Genomic DNA, 12,121 nt, shown 5'->3' with positions numbered 1-12,121 from the left:
TGGTGGAGTAGGTAGGTATCTCCAAAGGCATAGCTTTCCACACAAAAGAAATATGAGTGAAAGCTGTCAGAATCAATATTAACAGAATTCTAGAAAAAAAAGCAAAGGTCTATAGCAACTAAGCAAATACTGAATCAAGAAAGAGACAATGAAAAAAGAGCAGAAGAACTTTGTGTGATGTTTACTTCTCTATGCACCACCTCTCTCTTTGGCTCCACTGTGATTTTAAAGATGACAGTTCATGTTCCCAATATAGAATCCTGCTTCCTGATTCCAGAAAGAGCATGGCAGATCTTGTTCTCAAAGGATTGCATTTCTCTGTCTGATCTGAGAGTTACCTGAAAAACTGATGCAAAATACTGGTCTTTGTTTTTCCTAACTAGAACTTCCTCATGACAGAAAAGTGGTTACACAGATGACATTTCTTAAAAACACTGAAAAGGAAATAAACAACCTGCTTCCCTCTGAGGCAAAAGAGAAAAACTGGAAAGAGTTTTTTTTTTTTTTTTGAGAATTAGGGCATTGAGATTTTCTGTGTATATGGGGTGATTTAGAAAGCCATGCACATGCACATAGCAGGAATCATGCTCAAAAAAGACCTTGAGAAGAACTTAAGCTTTCATCTATGCCTGATCTTTAGCCTCTGCAAAAACAAGAAGTGAAGGCTAAAGCACAGTTGTAAACAGCCTAGCTAAACATTAAAGAAGACCCCAGCATAGAACCAGTTTGCAAAGACCAGAAGAGTTTTTTTTTTTTTTTTCTCCAGGTATTTAAGGAAAATCTGTTAAAACCATAGCTAAACCAAAACTAAAGGATCAGAGATCTCAGAGACCACACATGATAAAGAATATAACCTTTACAAAAATACTTAGTCACTACACAAAGAGCTATAACCCACACAATCAAGAGAAACAAGTCACAAGGAGGAAGAGAATATGGTTTCCAGGGTTATTACATTATAATATTTCAAAATGTTCAGTTTTCAACAAAAAAAAAAATCATGAAACATGCAAAGAACAAGAAAGTATGGCCCAATCACAGAAGAATTTAATAGAAACTGTCCCTGAGAGAGCAGAGACACTAAACTTACTAGATAAAGTCAAAGAACTAAAGGAACCATGGACCAAGAACTGAAAGAAACCATGAGAAATATGCCTTAATGAATATAAAATATCAATACAGAGATAAAAATTATAGAAAGAAAAAAAAACAGAAATTCTGGAGCTAACAAGTACAATAACTAAAATAAAAAAAAATCACTTGGGGGTGTTTTCCAATGGCATATTTAAGCAGGCAGAATAGAGTCAGCAAACCTAAACACTGAATTTATCCATTCTAAGGAGAAGAAAGAAAAAAAGAATGAAGAAAAATTAGCAGAGCTTAAGAGATCTGTGCAACACCACCAAGTATACCACCCAATGGGAATACCAGAAAGGGAGAAAAGAGAGAAAAAGGGTAAGAAAGAATATTTGAAAAAAAAAGATAATAATGGCCTAAAACTTCCCATTTTTGATAGAAGACATGAATCTAAACACCCAAGAGCTCAACAAATTCCAAGAAGGATAAACACAAAGAGATCCATACTAAAAAAATCAAACTGGTTGGGGGTAAAGATGGGAGAGGAGTAGGGGACCCTATTCCAACTGGTCCCAGAATTGAGCTGGATATCTACCAGAACACTATGAACACCCATGAAATCAGCCTGAGATGTAAGATAATAGATCTGGATCTCTACAAACAGAATATCGCAGGTGGTTGGTTTCAAGGTACGAAGCAGGGAGCTGTGATTCCACGGGCAGATGTCAGAGGATAAATGGAAGGGGGAGGAAACCTGGCCATCGGGATCCTATACCGCCGGTGAGCTATAGCCTCCCCCATGCTGGGGATGGCACTCGCAGACTGGTAGTGGCGGGGAAAGGACTTTAGGGAAGCCCCCTGGACAGAAACTGGAGTGGGGGTGTGGCTGCATGTGCAAACTGGGGACAGCTGGCGGTTTTAGAAGCACAAAGGCTAGAGATGTACCCCGACCTGGAGGTGAGGACTGGGAGTGCTGCTGAGGGGCGCACAATCCCAGGACTGCAGTTTATAGCAGCACAGACAGAAACAGAGATGATGTGGCCTGGAGAGCTCACTGAAGAACAGACTTGATCTCTTTGCTCTGAGGCAGATGATTGGAAATGATCTCTTTTGCTCTCTCAGAAGAGACACGGAAAACCACCAGGGAAAGCCACCAGGGAACAAAAGCCGCCCAAAACCAGTTTCCACTGAACCCATCCCCTGCCACAGGGGTCAGGGCAACTCTGCTCAAACAGGGTTGCCTGAGTAACAGCATGGCAGGACCCTCCCCCAGAAGACAGGCTGGGAGAACAAGAGGCCAGGAACCCTAAGGTCCCTTTAAAACAGGTGCATCTTGCTTGGATCATGGTCAATAATTTGGACTCTATATATTCCCTCAACCACCCCTCAACAGAATGACTAAGAGGAGGAACCCCCAAAATAGGAAAGACTCAGAGACTATGATTTATGCCACAGATTTACAAATGGATATATGAGGCCAACACAGGCATGTGAGCCCTCTGTGGCCGTGATTGTTTGTGTGCTGTGGCGCACGCAGGGTAAGGTCGGGAACGCCCAGGCCTGAGAGGGGGAAAAGTCTCCCTCGCCTTGTTGTGTGCCTATGCCTCAGGCATCCGGTCAGCTGAGAAATGGCTCATGATGTTTTGAGTAATCTTGGGCACATTGTTCCTTGTGACGCCCACCGAGGAGAGTGGCTTCGTGTGCGGGGATGTGATGATCAGATAACATCCTGCTTCAAATGTATATGCGGGGTGTTGTCTAATCTCAGCATTCCTGCATAGGATTTGATTCTATCTCTATGTAGTTTCGGGGAATGGGTCATGAAGTACCTTTGCACAAGAGCTGATCAGAGAATAAGATTTACTTAAGATATGTAATTATTCCGGTGCAACCGGAGTTGATTTGTTTTTGTCCTCTCTTGCGTAAAGAAGTATCGGGATATCTTAATGCTTACATTGTTAATCAGTAACAATATATTTTGATTGTAAAGAGTATATAAGATGTCAAGAAATAAACGGCAGTATGCAGTTGCAAGTGCTGCCTTTGCTCTGCATCCCCTGTGTCCTGGTGATTTCGCGACCCTTACCCAGGGACCCCAACGCACTAGACGTTGACAGATATAGATATAACCAAGATGTTGGAGATGGAATTCAGGGTAGTAATTGTGAAGACAATAGCTAGAATGGAGAAATCAATTAATGGCAACATAGAATCTCTAAGGGCAAAAATGAAAGCTGAATTGGCAGAATTTAAAAATGCTATTAATGATATCCAACCTAATCTAGATAATCTAACAGCTAGGGTAAGCGAGAAAGAAGAATGAATTAGTGACCTAGAAGACCAATTAATAGACAAAAAAGGAAAAGAGGAGGCCAGGGAAAAATAACGCAGAATCCATGAGAATAGAATCAGAGAAATAAGTGACACCATGAAACGTTCCAGTGTCAGAATTATTGGAATCCCTTAGGGGATGGAGAGAGAGAGAGGACTAGAAGATATATTTGAGCAAATCGTAGCTGAGTACTTCCAATCTGGGTAATAAAACAAACATTCGTGTCCTAGAGGCAGAGAGGACCCCCCCCAAGATCAAGGAAAACAGGCCAAGACACCGGCATGTTATGGTAAAACTCGCAAATCTTAGAACCAAGGAAACCATCTTAAGGGCAGTTAGGGGGAAGAGATTCCTTATGTACAGAGCGAGGAATATCAGAATAACGTCAGACCTATCCACAGAGACCTGGCAAGCCAGAAAGGCCTAGCAAGACATACTCAAGGTACTAAACAAGAAGAACATGCAGCCAAGAATACTTTATCCAGCAAGGCTGTCATTTAGAATGGATGGAGAGATGCAGAGCTTCCACGACCAGCATAAGCTGAAAGAATATGTGACCACTAAGCCAGCCCTGCAAGAAATATTAAGGGGGGTTCTATAAAAGGAGAAAGACCCCAAGAGTGATATAGAAAAGAAATTTACAGGGACAATCTATAAAAACAAGGTTCACAGGCAATATGATGGCAATAAATTCATATCTTTCAATAATCACTCTCAATGTGAATGGCCTAAATGCTCCCATAAAAGGCACAAGGTTGCAGATTGGATAAAAAGACAGGACCCATCCATATGCTATCTACAAGAGACTCATTTTGAACCTAAAGATACATCCAGACTGAAAGTGAAGGGATGGAGATCCACCTTCCATGCCAACAGACCTCAAAAGAAAGCTGGGGTAGCAATTCTTATATCAGACAAATTAGATTTTAAACTAAAGTCTGTAATAAGAGACACAGAAGGACACTATATCATTCTTAAAGGGTCTATCCAACAAGAAGATCTAACAATTGTAAATATCTATGCCCCCAACATGGTAGCAGCCATCTACATAAGCCAACTGTTAACCAAAATAAAGAGTCATATTGATAACAATACGTTAACTGTGGGAGACCTCAATACTCCACTCTCAGCAATAGACAGATCATCTAAGCAGAAAACCAACAAAGAAACAAGAGTTTTGAATGACACACTGGATCAGATGGACGTCATAGATATTATACAGAACATTCCACCCTACAACAACAGAATACTCATTCTTCTCGAGCACGCATGGAACTTTCTACAGAATAGACCACATACTGGGTCACAAATCAGGTCTTGACTGATACCAAAAGATTGAGATTATTCCCTGCATATTCTCAGACCATAATGCTTTAAAACTGAAACTCAATCACAAGAAAAAATTTGGCAGAAATTCAAACACTTGGAAGCTAAAGACCACTCTGCTCAAGAATATTTGGGTCAACCAGGAAATCAAAGAAGAACTTAAACAATTCATGGAAACCAATGAGAACAAAAACACATCGGTCTAAAACCTATGGGATACAGCAAAGGCAGTCCTAAGGGGATAATACATAGCCATCCAAGCCTCACTCAAAAAAATAGAAAAATCCTGAATTCACCAACTAACTCTACACCTTAAAGAACTAGAGAAAAAGCAACAAACGATGCCTAAGCCACACATTAGAAGAGAAATAATTAAGATTAGAGTAGAAATCAATGAATTAGAAACCAGAAACACAGTAGATCTGATCAATGAAACTAGAAGCTGGTTTTTTGAAAGAATTAATAAGATCGATAAACCACTGGCCAGACTTACCCAAAAGAAAAGAGAAAGGACCCAAATTAATAAAATTATGAATGAAAGGGGAGAGATCACGACTAACACCAAGGAAATAGAAACAATTATTAGAAATTATTATCAACAACTATAGGCCAATAAACTGAGCAATCTGGATGAAATGGAGGCCTTCCTGGAAACCTATAAGCTGCCAAGACTGAAACAAGAAGAAATTGACAACCTGAATAGGCCAATAACCAGTAACGAGATTGAAACAGTGATCAAAAACCTCCCAAAAAACAAGAGTCCAGGGCCTGATGGATTCCCTGGGGAATTCTACCAAACATTCAAAGAAGAAATAATACCTATTCTACTGAAGCTGTTTCAAAAAATAGAAACAGGAGGAAAGCTTCCAGACTCATTCTATGAGGCCAGCATTACCTTAATCCCCAACCCAGGCAAAGACCCCATCAAAAAGGAGAATTTCAGACTGGTATCCCTGATGAATATGGATTCCAAAATCCTCAACAAAATCCTAGCTAATAGGATCCAACAATACTTTAAAAGGATCATCCACCACGACCAAATGGGATTTATCCATGGGATGCAAGGGTAGTTCAACATTTGCAAATCAATCAATGTGATAGAACACATTAATAAGAGGAGAGAGAAGAACCATATGGTCTTCTCAATTGATGCAGAAAAAGCATTTGACAAAATACAGCATCCTTTCCTGATTAAAACTCTTCAGGGTATAGGGAAAGAGGGAGCATTCCTCAAGTTCATAAAATCCATCTATGAAAAACCCACAGCGAACATCATCCTCAATAGGGAAATGCTGAGAGCCTTTCCCTTAAGATCAGGAACACGTCAAGGATGCCCACTCTCGCCACTATTGTTCAATGTAGTACGAGAAGTCCTAGCAACAGCAATCAGACAACAAAAAGAAATAAAAGGTATTCAAATTGGCAAAGAAGTAGTCAAACTCTCTCTCTTCGCAAATGACATGATACTTTATGCGGAAAACCCAAAAGACTCTACGCCCAAATTACTAGAACTCATACAGTAATTCAGTAAAGTGGCAGGATACAAAATCAATGCACAGAAATCAGTTGCTTTCTTATACACTAACAATGCAACTGTAGAAAGAGAAATTAGAGAAATGATTCCATTTACAATAGCACCAAGAACCATAAGATAACCTCAGAACAAACCTAACCAAAGAGGTAAAGGATCTATACTCTAGGAACTACAGAACACTCATGAAAGAAATTGAAGAAGACACAAAAAGATGGAAAAACATTCCATGCTCATGGATCGGAAGAATAAACATTGTTAAAATATCTATGCTACCCAGAGCAATCTATACCTTCAATGCCATCCTGATCAAAATTCCAATGACATTTTTCAAAGTAGTAGAACAAACAATCCTAAAATTTATATGGAATCAGAAAAGACCCTGAATTGCCAAGGAAATGTTGAAAAAGAAAAACAAAGCTGGGGGCATCACGTTGCCTGATTTCAAGCTATATTACAAAGCAGTGATCACCAAGACAGCATGGTACTGGCTCAAAAACAGACATATAGACCAATGGAACAGCATAAAGAGCCCAGATATGGACCCTCAACTCTATGGTCAAATAATCTTCGACAAAGCAGGAAAAAAATATGCAATGGAAAAAAAGACAGTCTCTTCAATAAATGGTGCTGGGAAAATTGGACAGCTATATACAGAAGAATGAAACTTGACAATTCTCTAACACCATACACAAAGATAAACTCAAAATGGATGAAAGACCTCAATGTGAGACAGGAATCCATCAAAATCCTAGAGGAGAACATAGGCAGTAACCTCTTTGACATCGCCCACAGCAACTTCTTTCAAGACACATCTCCAAAGGTGAGAGAAACAAAAGCAAAAATGAACTTTTGGGACTTCATCAAGATAAAAAGCTTCTACACAGCAAAGGAAACAGTCAACAAAACAAAGAGGCAACCCACAGAATGGGAGAAGATATTTGCAAATGACACTACAGATAAAGGACTGGTATCCAAGATCTATAAAGAACTTCTCAAAATCAACACCCAAAAAACAAATAACCAAGTCAAAAAATGGGCAGAAGACATGAACAGACACTTCTCCAAAGAAGACATACAAATGGCTAACAGACACATGAAAAAATGTTCATCATCATTAGCCATCAGGGAAATTCAAATCAAAACCACACTGAGATACCACCTTCCACCAGTTAGAATGGCAAAAATTGCCAAGGCAAGAAACAGCAAATGTTGGAGAGGTTGTGGAGAAAAGAGAACCCTCTTACACTGTTGGTGGGAATGCAAGTTGGTACAGCCATTTTGGAAAACAGTGTGGAAGTGCCTCAAAAATTAAAAATAGAGCTACCCTATGACCCAGCAATTGCACTACTGGTCATTTACCCCAAAGACACAGATGTAGTGAAAAGGAGGACCATATACACCCCAAGGTTCATAGCAGCAATGTCCACAATAGCCAAACTGTGGAAAGAACCAAGATGCCCTTCAACAGATGAATGGATAAAGAAGATGTGGTCCATATATACAATGGAATATTACTCAGCCATCAGAAAGGATGAATACCCAACTTTTACATCAACATGGATGGGACTGGAGGAGATTATGCTAAGTGAAATAAGTCAAGCAGAGAAAGTCAATTATCATATGGTTTCACTTATTTGTGGAATGTAAGGAATAGCACGGAAGACATTAGGAGGAGGAAGGGAAAAATGAAGGGGGGAAATCGGAAGGAGAGATGAACCATGAGAGACTATGGACTCTGAGAAACAAACTGAGAATTTTAGAGGGGAGGGTGTGGGGAGAGGGGTTAGCCCAGTGATGGGTATTAGGGAGGGCACATACTGCATGGAGCACTGGGTGTTGTATGAAAACAATGACTCGTGGATCACTGCATCGAAAACTGGTGATGTATTGTATGGTGACTAACATAACATAATAAAATAAAATTTAAAAATAAAATAAAACAATCAAACTGTTGAAAAAGAAATGCAATGAGAAATCTTGAAAACAGCTAGGAGAAGAAATTGATTATACATAAGAAATCCTTGATAAGAGTGAAAAACCAATTAGCAGACACCATGGAGGTCAGAAAGCAGTGGAATAACATATTTAAAGTGCTGAAAGAAAAAAGAAAGTCAACCAAGTATTATATATCTGGCAAACTATTCTTCAAAAATGAAAGAGAAATTAAGACATTCCCAGAAAAACAAAAGCAGAGGGTGTTGTCCCTGGTAGACTTGCCTATAGGAAATATTAAAGTGAGTACTTCAGGCTGAAATTAAAGGATACTGGACAAGCACATTAAGCCATATGAAGAATAAAGAACACTCTATAGGTAGCTACATGGGTAAATACAAAGCTGGTATTCTTGTATTTTGGGTCTGTAACTCCTCTTCTCTTTCCCTATATGATTTAAAAGACAAACTCATAAAACATTAATTAAAAATCTATGTTAATGGGCAACACTGTGTACAGATGTAATTTGTGACATGAATATAAAGGAGCTGTATAGGAGCAGAGAGGTTGTATACTATTGAAGTTAAGGCAGTATTAGTACAAAATAGATTGCTACAAGTTTAAGAGGGTAACTGTAATCCCCAGGGAAACCACTAGAAAAAAAAACAAAAACAGGAAAGGAAATGAGAACAGAATAAAAATTGTACACTGTGAAGAATCAAATAATTACAAATAGGCAATAATAGGAAATAAGGAACAACAAAGACGTACACAAAACAAAGAGCAAAATGGCAGAAATTCTTCCTTATCACTAATTACTTTACATGTAAATGTAAATGTATTTTCTAATTAAAAGGCAGAAATTGGCAAAATAGATAACTTAAAAATATGATCTATTTATATGTTGTCTACTAGAGATTCACTTGAAAGAACTTAAGTGGCGTTTGTTTTACAATGAAGAGATTTAAGAGATACAATAAAACAAAAATCTATGTAAGAAATTTGTTTAGATTCCATTCCAAGAAAGCAACTGTATGAGTACATTTTAAAGGAACTGAAAGAAATTTTATTGTGGAAATTTGATTATGATATTAGAAGATACTACGGAATATCATCACTTTTATTGAGCATGATAACTCTGTAGCTTTGGGAACTCATAATAAAGCAATTGGGGGGAAATTATGAGATATTTAGGGATTGCCTTAAGATATTTTGTAAGAAAGAACATGATAAAGGGGGAGAAAGAAAATATAACAAAATCCTGATAATTCTCCTTTATGAGTAATGGGTATGGGATTCATAACACTATGATTTTTACTCTGTACTATTTTATAATTATAATAAAGATTATTTTAAAACACTCAGAGTGTGATTATTTCTGGCCCCCTCTACTGCTTTTTCCCTAATATAAGTCATCATTGTTTCTCACTGGGATTATTACAATAGCCTATAATATTGTGCTCCTGTATCTACCAGTGTACACTTAGTTTGCAGGCAAAGTAATCCTTTGTAATAGAAATAAAAATGAATCCAACCTTAGCTTATAACTCTACCCTGACTCCCTATGTCCCTCAGAGTAAAAGTCAAAATTCTTGCAATGTCCTAGAAGCCCTTCAATGATCTTGCTCCACACAAGTCTCTGACCCCACATCCACTGCTCCTCCCCATACTTGGCTCCAGTCATACTAGTCCTCCTCCATGGATGCACCCACCTTAGGACCTCTGCTCTAGCTGCTTCCTCTTCTTGGCATCCACAAGGCTAGCTCCCTCACCTCTTTCAGGTTGGACTTTCTTAATGAAAGGTCTGGTGTGACCTTCCTTATCCTGTCACAACTAAAGTTACAACATACCCCTTCCTACCTCAAAAACTCCATCAACTCAACCTGCTCTAATTTTCTTCATAGAATTTATCATTTTTTAATATATTTTTTCTAATTTATTTCAATTCATTATTATCAGTCTCTCTCTGCTGAAATGTAAGCTCTACCAGGGCAGGAAGGTTTATTTATTTGTTTGCTAGTTTGTTTAATGCTGAATCTCAAGTTCCTAAAATAGTACCTGAAGCATCATAGGCAATCAATAAATATTTTTTGATAGTGAATTAATTAATTAATTAGAGAGAGAGAGAGAGCATGAGCAGGGGGAGGAGTAGGGTGGGGAAGGGAGAGGGAAAAAAATCTCAACTAGACTTCATACTGAGCACAAAGCCCAACTCAATCCTGTAACCCTGAGATCATGACTTGAGTAGAAACCAAGCTTTAGACACTTAACCAACTGAGCCACCCAGGTGCCCCATGAATGAATGAATTTTTAAGCTGGTGGTAAAATTACATTTGAAAACATTAAATATGAGAATGTGTGTGAATTAGCCACAATACAGTAAAAATTCAATAAACATCAATTTAGATAAAATACATAATTAGGAGTTGGTTGTTAGTTTACAAAGTCTTGATTGATTTGTCTACCCATCTAGACCAGTTTGATATTCTCCAGCTAAAAGGGCACGTGCACTCTAATTTCTAATTAATACTATGGCTTTGGTTTAGTTTTGAGTGAGACCATGAAAAGTAGAACTTCTACACTTATCAAAACACATGACTTTTTTTATATATGTCTGTTGCTGTTCAAGGGATGGTAATTAACAAAGAATGTAAATTTTTGAGAATTAATTATTGTGATATGTGCTCCAGGATATATCAGAAATCATAAATTGTTATTAAAATCGATAAGAATCACTTTTTAAACTCACCTTTTCCAAAAGGAAAAAAAACTAGATGGATAAAAGTTTATTTAAAAGCTGTGTTCAGTCCTCTTATCTTCTCAGTGTGATACTACACCTCTTACTTGTTAAGAAGAATCCATGTCATTCAGTAATAAATGAAAGAAAAAAAGAAGAGTTATCTTTGAAATTAGAAATAAAATTCAAAGAGTAGAAAGGAGAAACCTGTACTGTTCATATCCATTTGCATAACAAATTTAAAAATATTGCATAAGTTCAAAGCTGGCTGGCGATTTCCCTTCAATTCTTTGATGAGTTGTGATATTGTTGGGCAGAGTGAGAAAGAAGAGGACCAAATGATGTTTATTTGCTGTGATTACCAAACAATTGAATAAATGATAAAGGAATGACAAGGAAAATTCAGGAAAATATATACACTTTATATCTTGATTTCAGCAAGGCTTTGTCTCTCTGCCACAATACCTTTATGAATAAAATAGAGAAACGTGGGTGAAATATGAACACACAATGAGTACATTTTAATTGGTTGAACAAATATACCTAATGATTGTTGATTAATGGATAAATGAGAGCTTTAACTATACAAAAAAGACTCTGGTTTATGATGTATTAACTCAGAAGAATAATAATGTCTGGCATTGTATAGCATTTGATAGTTCACAAAGAGCTTTCAGGTAAAATCTCTCATTTGAGCCTCATCATAGCCTTATGCTAAAAGCTGGGACAATGTAAATATCTTTAACTAGAGATGGAAAATGATTTTCAAAGGGTAAGTGATTTATTTAAGAACTTGTAGGAGTGCTTATGCTTATTAATATTTCAGATGGTACAAACAAAAAGGAATAACATGTTGGATAAAATAATGCAGATTCAAAAACATCCCCAATGTAGATGCATAGGACAAATCTAACAAGAGAAAATTAAAATAACAATAATGTATGTAATAAACTGGACTGTTCTTTTTTGAGCATTTATCTCAGTTTATAATTATATATTTATTGTTGTGATTATTTGATTATCTGATTCTTTCTAGAGACTATATGGCCATTGTAATCAAACTGTGCTCAGCAATCTATCTCCAGGACCTGGGGTAATGATTGGCGCTTGTAGTTATGTGTCAAAAAACTAAACAAATTCAGCACAAAGGTTATAAAAAAACAAAGTATAAATCTCAGAACTC

This window comes from Phoca vitulina, unplaced genomic scaffold (genome assembly GCF_004348235.1).
Source record: "Phoca vitulina isolate PV1807 unplaced genomic scaffold, GSC_HSeal_1.0 scaffold2, whole genome shotgun sequence".
In the NCBI taxonomy this organism is placed as follows: Eukaryota; Metazoa; Chordata; class Mammalia; order Carnivora; family Phocidae; genus Phoca; species Phoca vitulina.
This window is presented reverse-complemented; position numbering follows the sequence as displayed.